Genomic DNA, 10,929 nt, shown 5'->3' with positions numbered 1-10,929 from the left:
CTTACAGAACTAACACACGCTGCGACATAACTGATGACTCCTGCTCCAACCCGCCGGCTGACTGAACGTGCACAGCCCCAGAACTGCTCTTTAAGCACAGAGTTCTCTTGATGATTTGGAAAGTGGGAGACCAAATGTAGAACTCCACGGATACATCAGGCAACTGACAGAAAATCCAGCCAAATGCTAACAGGAGGAAAAAATTTTTTAAAAGGCTGTTTCTATTAAAGCTCTCTTTGAGTGCAGAGTTCTGAGTTTGTAAGAACATCCTTCTCAATTTTATTTACATTCAAAGTTACTCATCAGTGCAAATTACCCCTTACCATGGCTATTCAGGAAAAGGTTCACTTTTCAGAATGCCAATAATAATATCAGGAATATGAGATTTCAAAGGAAAATGTCAATTGGAACAAAACTGAAACTGTCCAGTAGCACTCCTCAATATCTAGCCTTGCTCTGAACAATACCAAGTTCAGCAGCAGCAACAAGTAAGCAAAGCTTCCTTGAAGATGATTTTGTGATTGCCTGATTCCATGATCCTTGTGGTTTCCTGAAGATATTTCTCAGGTAGGAAATACAACAGGATACAGTAAACTTAAAAAAAAAGAAGAATAATATGAAGAGTAGTGCCTATGCCCAACTCATGTAAGCAAGACACAGCTCATTAAAAAAAAGAGATTTATCACAAAAATTGACTCTTCAGAAAATGAAGATTAAAAATATACATTATTTATTTGAAATACATGGCTCAAACAATTATATTTACTGTAACCCCAAAAAAGAGTTTAATTACAAACCTCACAGTGCATTTAAATGGTTAAGAAGTTTCTGAACTGTTCTTTTCCCTAAGAAAAGATGTTCTCAAGTTGCAGCTATCCTAAAAAAATAGCTTTCCAGCGTTTGAGTACTTTTAAAGAAAGTATTTCCAACCCAGCAGCACATTAGTATGTCCTTGAGGACAGAGCAGGAGAAATACATATCACGTATCACTGCACTTTTAGAATTAAAGAGCAAGGGAGAATAACAATGGTAGTGTAGCTCCTGGTGAGAGGTGGATTGTTCAGCAGCAGAGAGCTGCCCTGGTTTAGGGCAGGTTCAGGTCCAGAGATCCCTCTGCTCTCTTGTGAGCATTTCATACAATAGCAGCACGCTGCACTGTGGGACCTTAGAGAGGGCTATATCCTTCAAAACCTTTGCCTTGAGACAACTTCTGGGGCCTTCAGCACAAAGAGGGGCAGAGCCACAGAGAAATGACTGGAAGTCTGAAAAGATCTCTTCATGACCAGAGACAGTCATGAAGAGAACCATTATTGCCCAAAGGGGTATTCAGCAGAGGCACATCAAACAACGAAAGATACAGAGAAAACAGGCACTCAGTATTTAGTCTGTCCTACCTGACTTCTGATGAAACTGAAGTGTAACAGCACATAATTAACTGGTGGAATCCCTGGCTTTACTAGGGTTGGAAGCAGAATTTAAAACATTGCAAAGACAAGCTTCCCACTCATTTTGGAATGGATGTCTCTCAATTCTCCTCACAGAACATCTTTCACTCTTTAATAAAATTGTAATTGGAAACACCATAAAAACAGTGTGATTCAATGGGTCAGCTACAGACCTCTTACAATTGCACTTTGGTAATCAATGACAGATTATAAAAACATTCAATGTTCTATTAGAGAAGGAAATTATGCTTACATTTCATGGCACGTCAAACAGTGGCTGAGAAGAGACAATGAAGAACCTTTCCACTCCTCTTCCCCTGCCTTCCCTGGACAAGTTGTTCTGACAGGCTGTTTTGGAGCTCCATCCATCATCCTCCAAGTGATCCCCCAACAGCCAGGATCAGATGCAGCATACCAAACTACATGACACATCATGACACACTCCTGTGTGACCATCCTAATGCACTTGCAAAACTGCAGGCACTTACAGAACACATTAATAAAGTTTTCTTTGGAGACTTCCTCTTCAAATTTAAGATTACACACAGTGGAGACGGTCACCAGAATGGAATTTGACTATCTTAGCCATTTGAAAATATATTGCTATATCTTGGACTTTTAATAAGGTTTCCACAGCTTTTATATGGGTCAAAGGGAGGGAAAGTGCTTCTAAGATACTTTTAAGATAACACTTCCATTCCACTTAGAATGGAAATTGCCTTTTTGACACCTAAAGCTGCCGAGCTCTTGATCTGCTTTTCCTCAGGTAGAGAATCCATTAAGTGATGAACAACTCCTCAAGCAGGGTTATGAGCTCTTTACATTTTATGCACACGGCCTCAGATCCTTCCAGCTACTTGGAGCATTTTTAATGCATGAATCAGCCACGGGCCCTTGACTGCAAGAAGCACAGAATTCTGTACTAAGATGTGAAGGCAAAGCACACTGAGCTCTCCTGAGCCAGTCTGTGGATTTGGGGGCATTATTCTGGCACCTGAGGGAGCTGTTACAGAATTTTGTGAATTTTTTTTCAGGATGCTTTGAGGAGCACATTGACAGAAGCCCTCAAATTTCTTGTAAGTACCATTCTTCTGAAATTCATTTAAAAAAAAAATCCAGAACTTCCTATCTTGCCTGCTCTAACAGCAACATTTTCTCTAAGGTCATCACCAGATGATTAGAATGTTTTGTTTACCTTTTGGTCTAATCAGACAAGATAGATTTTGTTTTGGAACAATGTTTGGTTTGTAATGCAAAGCGCTCATTGAAAGACTGTTTTCTCTGTACGTGAGGTTTTCCAGAGTGTTTGGTGGTGGCATCAGCTGTGTTTCACAGCCTGCTCACCCAGGAACACGCTGTGAAAGGACTCACCACAACGCAGGTTACAGGAAAGCAATGCCAGCCAGAGTGCGACTCCACACCAAACACTCTGTGTGTGACTTGGCAAAAGGGTTTTCCCAAGAATTACAGCTAGACTCTATTCTTTCATGGTTTGTCTTTTTTTTTTTTTTCCCTAGGAGGCACTAGAGAAAGTTGATAGGAATAAATACGTGTTTAGATGGCATGCCCTCTTTGACCAAAAGTCTAATTTCTCAGTTACAAAGGAAGCGCAGGACATTCTGTAACTCTGTATTTTCATCACTGAATCACAGATGGTTAAAAGATAATTCCTAAATAAAGTGGAAAAAGTAAAATGCCTAAAATACAGTGCAAGTATGACTTTTTTTTTTTCCCAATGAACTCCATAGCAAAAGGAGCAAAATTCTCCCCTTAAAAACCCAAGCATCAAATTTTCTCTCAGAAGTTTGGACTAACTTCCCCATGCATTCTTCTTCTTATGAGACTGATACTTAATAAATCGTATTCATTTGTTTGTGTTTGTTTTCACTGGAGACCTGGAAAGGCCAAAGCTCATTTGCTCTGTGCAGACCCAAAGGGAGCCCACAGCATTTACCCAGAACAGAAATCACTTTTCCTTACTCCAGTGCCACATTTTGGTTGCTGTATTGTCATTACCAGATAAGAAATAATTTCTTATATTGTTCCTGCCCCAAACCACCAAATTGAAGTACTACAATATCTGAAATATAAATGTACTGTTTTCAAGTATCTAAACTGTCCTTTTGGTTAAAAAGCTTGAAGACTCCTGGAGGAAGCATAGCAAAGATAAGGGAAGACCAGAAGGATAACTAAAAATCTGTAATGAAGATGACGTTTTGTAGAGTGTGCGACAGGAATACTGCAAATATCATTCCTCTGAGAAATAACAGTCATTTAAATGCAGTCTTAGTTTAAAGGTGAACTTGCCCATGACAGATGTGATTTTATACATATCTATATATAACCCATAAAACCTGTGGATAATGTACAGAAATGATAAGGATCACTGGATAAAAACCACTATAGATTAATGAAAAAATCTGAACAAATCCTGAACTGCTCAAGGAAGGGTACACAGTTCTGACAGATCCCTTAGTACAAATGGTGGGAGTAAAACATATCCACATGATAATCACATCCTTACCAAAATTGAAAACGTATGTGAAAGTCATGGTGGTCTTGCAAAAATATAAACTCATAAACGATTTTTTGATTTGGTGTCATCATTCATTTCTTTCATTTGAGAAATCAGTTTTAGTAGGCCATGCAAAGATTGATAGCTTTTTCATAAAAGGATATTTTATGAAATAGTGAAATGTAGCATATTTCTACCTGATAAATGCAGAGACCTGTAAACTTTGAACCCACATTGGCCTTTGTTGCTCATGACCCTGTTTAAGTGATTTATTTTCTTTTAACAACTGCAGTCTGCAGGAGGTAGAATATACTGCATAGATCTTTAATTCTGTTGAAAATTGAACAGTTTAAACAGAATGGCTGACATTAGAAGAGCTATTACTGAAAAGTCATATTATCTTCATTTCAGTATCCCTTTTAGGAACAATATTTATGGTTAGAGAAAACGCATAATTTATAAAAACAACTTGGTAGGCTGCTGCAGAGCAATGGAGGAGCTGGCATCCTTAGCCCCACATCAGGGTGTCACCAGGACTGCATCAAAGCTAAAGACTCTGGAAACCCGGCACATGGAAAGGGATGAAATCAGAAAACTGGCCTGTTGTCTAGAAGAACATCTTGAGGGAACTGAATACTCCCCACCCTTGTGAAACATTTGGATATCAAAGAGTTAGCAAATTCCAAGGAAATAATATTCTGCTAGAATTTTTCTGCCAGGCTTTAATACAACAGTGTGTTTATCGTTGACTTTTTTGCCCTCCTTTCACTGCTTTTGTTTTTTATTTGGTTAATGTGCACTGAAGTCAAACAGCATCATAAGAATACTTCCTGCTCCTCGGTGTGGTTGTTACCATGGAAGTTCAGCAGATCAAGTCCTCTTACATCTGTAGGGAGAAACCACCTCAAACCCAAAACTTTTACCCTATGGAGACCCAACTTTGTTTTGCTGCTGATCTCAGGTGGCTTCCCCAGCAGCACACCACAACACTGCTGCAATAATCTTCATCAGATGACAAGCCTACAAAACCTTAGCTGGTTTTAATGTGTATCTCTGCATTATCACATAGTGCCCCGGGCTCCTTCTTATAAAAAAAATGGATATGATCAGAGAAATGCTTTTTTAAAACTCTGGTTTGAAGTTGCTCATTCATGAAACAGGCTTCTGTAAAGCGAATTCCATGTTTGTGGAACATCTCAGGAATATATGGTTCTTTAATAAAAACAATAAAAGTTTAAAGCTCCCCTACTTTGCTCTGCTCTTCATTATTAGAAATAAATCTTATGAAGCAGATAAAAGTATTACAATTAATCCCTCCTGAATGGAGACAGTATGTACTATTATTTTCAATACGAGAGAAAATGGCTTTGACTAGAGTGGCAACAACTGGCAAGCTGATTTTATAGTTTTGATTTATTGAATATTAGGAAATAGACTTTTTTAATAACAATTCCATTTAAGTATTCATTAAAATGGAATTAGTACAAGCAGGGCCAGATTCTGATATCCATATTCTTGTCAGACAGCATTTTATTACAGAAAAGTCTCTCTGACATCAGTGGGATTACTTGTAAAAGACCGTTCAGCATGAGTGAGAACACAGAGCTGGACCCTACAAGGATACAGAGGTTTTAGGTGCTCCCCCTGACCCCCAGGTGCCCCACACATCCTCTGGCAATGGCTGGAGCAGTATGGAATTGTGTGCACCATCCACACTGGCGTGCATTAACTCCTGATTCCACAAAGAGCTGACCCACCTTGTCCCTGCCCCAGGTACATGGGATATCAAGAGATATCTTCACCCTCACAAAGGAAATCATTCCCAAGTGCTGATTATTTTGATTTATATTTATCTTCATAGTTCTTTCAGTCTAAGTTTGACCCAAAGAATGCAAGCACATGAAAAAAGCACTATGAAAATGAATTTTGAGTTATAAGAAAAATCCTTCAGAAGGAAAAAGGTAGGGGGCCACAGTAATGAATCTTACTAAAGGATCAAGGCTGTGTACTCCACTTCTCTTTGCACAACAGAAGAAAAGGCCACCTTGCATTTCTGTTTTATACACTCCTGATTTAAATACAAATATAAACAAATTCCAGTAAACCCTTGAGATGGTACTGGGTAAGGAGAACTGGCTTAGTTATTAATGTTATTGATAAATAGAATAAGCACATTGTTTTTTCCCATATGTAACCTAAAATGTCTCCAATTCTGGGTTCCAGCACCTGTCCTGTATTTCTTTATTCAGTAATCTCTATAACGAGCAGGGGAGGAGGCTGAGAAATTTGACCTTTATCCATAAAACAATGACGGATGAGCAAATTGTGAATGCCCTAATATATCTTTTGTTCAAAATTACTTGGCAACATATTTGGACAAATAATTTTTAGTATATATGCTGTATTTTCATATTTTCATTACGTTCACAGGTCATACCTGGAATATGCTTCTACTCCTTGACTGGGTGAACACAGAATTCAGTCCTGACAGCAAATACTTCACAGCCTGTTCCCTGGAGGTTCCTGCAGAACCCACAGCAAAAAACTCATTTGCTAATAGGAAAACAAATATGGTCAAAACTTATTTGTTTGATGCTTCCTTAACGATACAAAGAGGTCTGTTTATTTGTTTTATTGTAATGTAATGCTATGTGTTACAGTTATAGCATAAAATAATATAGCACAATTAGTAAACAGACTACTTCCTATTGTTTAACTTTGGTTCAAAAACTGCCCAACACTAAAGGTTTCTGTGGTAGAGTTCTCAAAGGTCAGACTTGAAAGCCTAAACTTCAGGTTCTACTGAGATAAAGGCACAGTGCTTTGCAAAGTTATGCTATTATCCCTGGTTATAATCTTCACTGACTTCAGAAATAATTGCTTTCCTCAAACAAAAAGGAAGTCTGATTCTAATTTGCTATCTAGATCTACATTCTTATATTCTTTTTATAGATTTTGAACAAGTTATCACTGGAATCTTCCTTCACTCAAACATAAGTGAAAGTTTTATCTTACCTCAGATATCACAAAAATAATTTATGGCTAAGGAAACAAAACCTTTTGTCTCACAGTATATTTCTTTGCGACAGCTGTGGTATTTCACTGAAAGCACAAAAGCTGTGACGGTCTGGACTGCAATCAACCATTTTTAATAGGAAATTTTTAAAGACTTTTAATAAGATCCCCTAACATAATTTATGGGGAGAGGTTTTGAAGTGAAGAGGCATTGTTTGGCAAAGTGTTCTTCCTCTAATCTCAGGAAATTTAAATAATTGAGTGCTCATTTCCTCTAAACTTAGGATTTCTCCTTAAAAATGGTTAAGAAAAACACCTGCTACACTAGCAGAAAAATAAGTGTATCAAGAGTAAAAAAAAAAAAATTTCTAAATGTTTTTCAGAGGCAAAACTCCATGTCAGAACCCAATAGTAATAATAATTCAATATTGAATTTTGCTTCTTCAAGTCAGAATTTTTAATACACATCTTCAATGAAGATATCATGCTGGTCAGTGCAACTGCAGCTATTTATTTTAATACACTTTATTTTAATTACCCTAATGGGTAATTAAATAGGGGAATAAGTGGACAAAAGGGGAATAATAGTAAGTGGACTTAGGGGAATAAGTGGACAAAAGTGGAGAATTTACAGATTACAAGAAAACCAGATGAGCACCCAAAAGTTACTACAGTTACTGAAGTTATCCAGAGTTCCTCTGGCTACAGAACTTGGCTGGAAGAATAAGGATAGCAGGCTTCCCCTGAGATCTCTGATATATCTTACAAGAAGAGGCTCCAAGGGTATTTTAGCAGTTTCCCTTTAGCCCCAACAAGAACTAGGGAAAAAACAGAAACAGAAGTAGGAAGCACACTTCGATACATTGATAAAGCTAATCAAAGCTCCTAAATATGGAACAGATTTAGTTTGGCTGTCTGGCAATTCGGATGAAGTTTTAAATTATTTTTTTACCTTTTCTGAGTAACTCATAGCCGTAATTCTGACTTAAACTAAAAGCTGATTTAACTGTGTTCTGCTCGTTTAGGTCGGCTAGAATATCTTCCCCAAAGGAATAAAAAAAGACAGGGGGAACCTTTGAAGCAAGGAGTCCTGAAGAGCTCAGGCACAGCCGCGCAGCCGGGACTCTCCTGGGTCACTGCATGTCCAAAACCTCCAGAGGGCACTCAGCACAAATGCGGCGGGGAAAAGGGGGGCAATTCCCAGCGGCTGCTCATCCTTACACCGCTTTCCAGGGACGCAGCTCAACTCTCATCTCTCCTACAGAGAGAACCGTAACAACAAACAAACAAACTGACAATCAAACAATAAATAAATAAAAAAAGGGAGAAACAATAGATAAATTAATAAATACATAAACTGACAAACAAGCAATAAATAAATGAACTAATAAATAAATAAATAAACTGGAAATACATAAATAATAAGTAAATAAACAAGAGGGATTCTGAAGAGGAATAATTTTGCCATTATATATTATAAAGGGTCTGCGCTTCCTTTTTGTATTGGAGAAGATCTTTTTCATCAATGCCTTTAAGGAAAGGGGAGCAGCTTTTAGAGTCTAACGCTAAACCCTTTCTTTTCAAAAGCTGTCTGCTGGTTTCAAAGAACCTCCATTAAAAAAAAAAAAAGTGTTTTTTAAGATGTGTCACCTAAAGGACTTTGTTTTCCTCAGTCACCACATTCAAAGCACACAGGACAGGACGTCACTCCTTTAGACTCCATCTCTCTCTCTGGTTTGCCTACAGAAACAAAACAAAACAATTCACAGTGCGTACCGGCCAAAATTCCTCTTTTTCCTTCAGCAGGGAAGTCTTGGGTGGCAAGACCTTCCCCACATCCCACAGACACACACACACAGCCTCGCACCGTCAGGCAGCCGCAGTGACCTCCTCTGGCTCCTGCTCTGAGTCCCTGAGCTCACAGCCCTCCCTCAGACCTGCTCGAAACAGGAAAGGCCAGGCCGATTTTAACACGAGGTGAATCACGTCTATTGCTTTTTACTTTTTGGGCAACGTTTAATTGTTTTAGCCTTACGGACCCATTCTTCCGAAGAAAAGCTTCTTCCTTTTAACAACAAATGAAAACACAAAAAGACCCTTACTCAAGGGCACGGGGACATGCCTCGGGTCCCTTTGGCCCCCTCTCTCTCCAGGGCTGCCCACACTGGGAGCACTGGGAGCCCTGGGAAAGCCTCCACAGGCTCCCCTGCTTTAACCCCATCCACACCCCATCTCTGAACCAGCTTCAGGAGCTGCAGACAGCACTATAAACAACCGCCTTGTTTCCACAGAAATTCCACAATTTCCACAATTCCAATGACGCTGAAAGCCATTCTGTGGCATTCACATTCTCTGAAAAATCCCTTCACCCAGGATTTTTCTCCTGGAAAGCTGAGAAGCCTCAGAGAAAAAGGAAAGCAATTATTATCTCATGTGCTTCTCCTGTGTTTTGCTGTTGTGGAATATGTTTGGAGATTGTTTACCCACAGGTGATTGTTCCATTGGTTTCTGCTGTGAGTTGTTTTGACTCTTTGGCCAGTCTGTGCCAAGCTGTGTCAGACTCTGGAGAGAGTCATGAGTTTCATTATTATCTTTTCAGCCTTCTGTAAGTATCCTTTCTGCATTCTTTAGCATAGTATGCTTTAGTATTCTTTAATATAATATAGTATAATAAAATATTAAATTAGCCTTCTGAGAACATGGAGTCAGATGGATCATTCCTCCCTTCATCAGGGCACCCTGCAAATACGATACCATTCCTCCACTACAGCCTCTTTGCATGGCTAGTTTCACAAAACACAGACTGCCCCCTTTATATTCAAAGTGGCCTTCCTGATGCACAAGTTCAAACCCCAGCCATCATCTATCATCTGAACTCTTCTGGGACAAATAAAGTATTATGCAACAGACCATATGTGGATATTTCAGCAGAGCTCTTTGGAGTCATGTCCTGTCTACCCAATGTGATCCACAGTTATTTTATTTTTGTATATTCAGAATAATACATGACAAACCTTAACTGCCTAAACAGAAATAGATACTGGGGTTGGGAGGTCCCTGTGTGATGTGGGCCATTTACACACCCTGAGTTAGCTTAGGCATCTGCAGAATAATTTCTTTCAGACACAGCATGGGATCTCTAGGACACTCATTGCAGCTTGCAGGCATGCACAATATTCCAGAATGTAAATTGGCAACAGGCACGTGCTTTGGCACTTGAAATGTCTCCTGAAGACGTGTGAAAATCTAATGCAGGATGTAGTCCTATGCCCCAGGGTGATGGATCCCCGTCACCTTTACTGTCACAGGACTGTGTTAAGCAGTACCAGAGGAAAGTCACCTACACTTTAAAAATGCTCAAACACTCATTCTCTGAAAATCAGATCCCCTTCGAGATCAGACACACAAAGGAGAGACCTGTCTCTATTATCTGTCCATAACTTCCAGGATGCTGACTTCTGAAATACAAAATACTGGCAAGACTATCAATCAGCCCGTTTTAAAATATCCTGCTTACAACATAATTAATCAGCTACAGTGGGGTTAATATTTTAAAAATACTGCCCAAATAAAATAAAATAAGCTAATTAGGCAGGATTTATATGATGGGAAAATTAAAGGTTGAAGCATTATTTAAAAGTTACACAAGCATGTAGATGACTAAAAATAAGCAGAATTATGACATTTAATAAAGGCAGTGTGGGCCTTTATCAGTTTCATTGTGCTCAGTGCTGCGGAGACTCACAACCCGCTGTTAAAAACCCTGCTCTAATTATTAGACTCAATAATATGCTCAGTCATGATTTGGTCAGGTTTATCAAATAAGGTTTGTGTACAACGGTTTTTACTAACTGTGTTACTGGCTGGACATGGTGATTTTGGAGGTCTTTTCAACCTTAGCTATTCTATGATTCTCTTGGCTTTCATTTTAGGTTTTGAGCACGGGGAAAGTCA

At 38.9% G+C, this 10,929-nt stretch overlaps 1 long non-coding RNA gene across 3 annotated transcripts; it reads right to left on the bottom strand.

Moving 5' to 3' along the window:
* Window positions 1-779: 779 nt before the first annotated feature.
* LOC135303811 (uncharacterized) lies at window positions 780-10,920 on the bottom strand. 3 transcript variants are annotated; one of them, XR_010365189.1, is made up of 4 exons: window positions 10,828-10,920; window positions 8,843-10,433; window positions 8,626-8,715; window positions 780-8,233 (listed from the first exon to the last, which is right to left on the bottom strand). It is a non-coding gene; the product is annotated as an uncharacterized LOC135303811 (long non-coding RNA). The 3 variants fall into 3 exon arrangements; XR_010365188.1 differs by having other exon boundaries at window positions 780-6,483; window positions 8,049-8,233; window positions 8,843-10,905; XR_010365187.1 differs by having other exon boundaries at window positions 8,843-10,905.
* Between the last annotated feature and the right edge of the window lie 9 nt (window positions 10,921-10,929).

Source organism: Passer domesticus, chromosome 6 (assembly GCF_036417665.1).
Source record: "Passer domesticus isolate bPasDom1 chromosome 6, bPasDom1.hap1, whole genome shotgun sequence".
Lineage (NCBI taxonomy): Eukaryota > Metazoa > Chordata > Aves > Passeriformes > Passeridae > Passer > Passer domesticus.
This window is presented reverse-complemented; position numbering and strand designations above follow the sequence as displayed.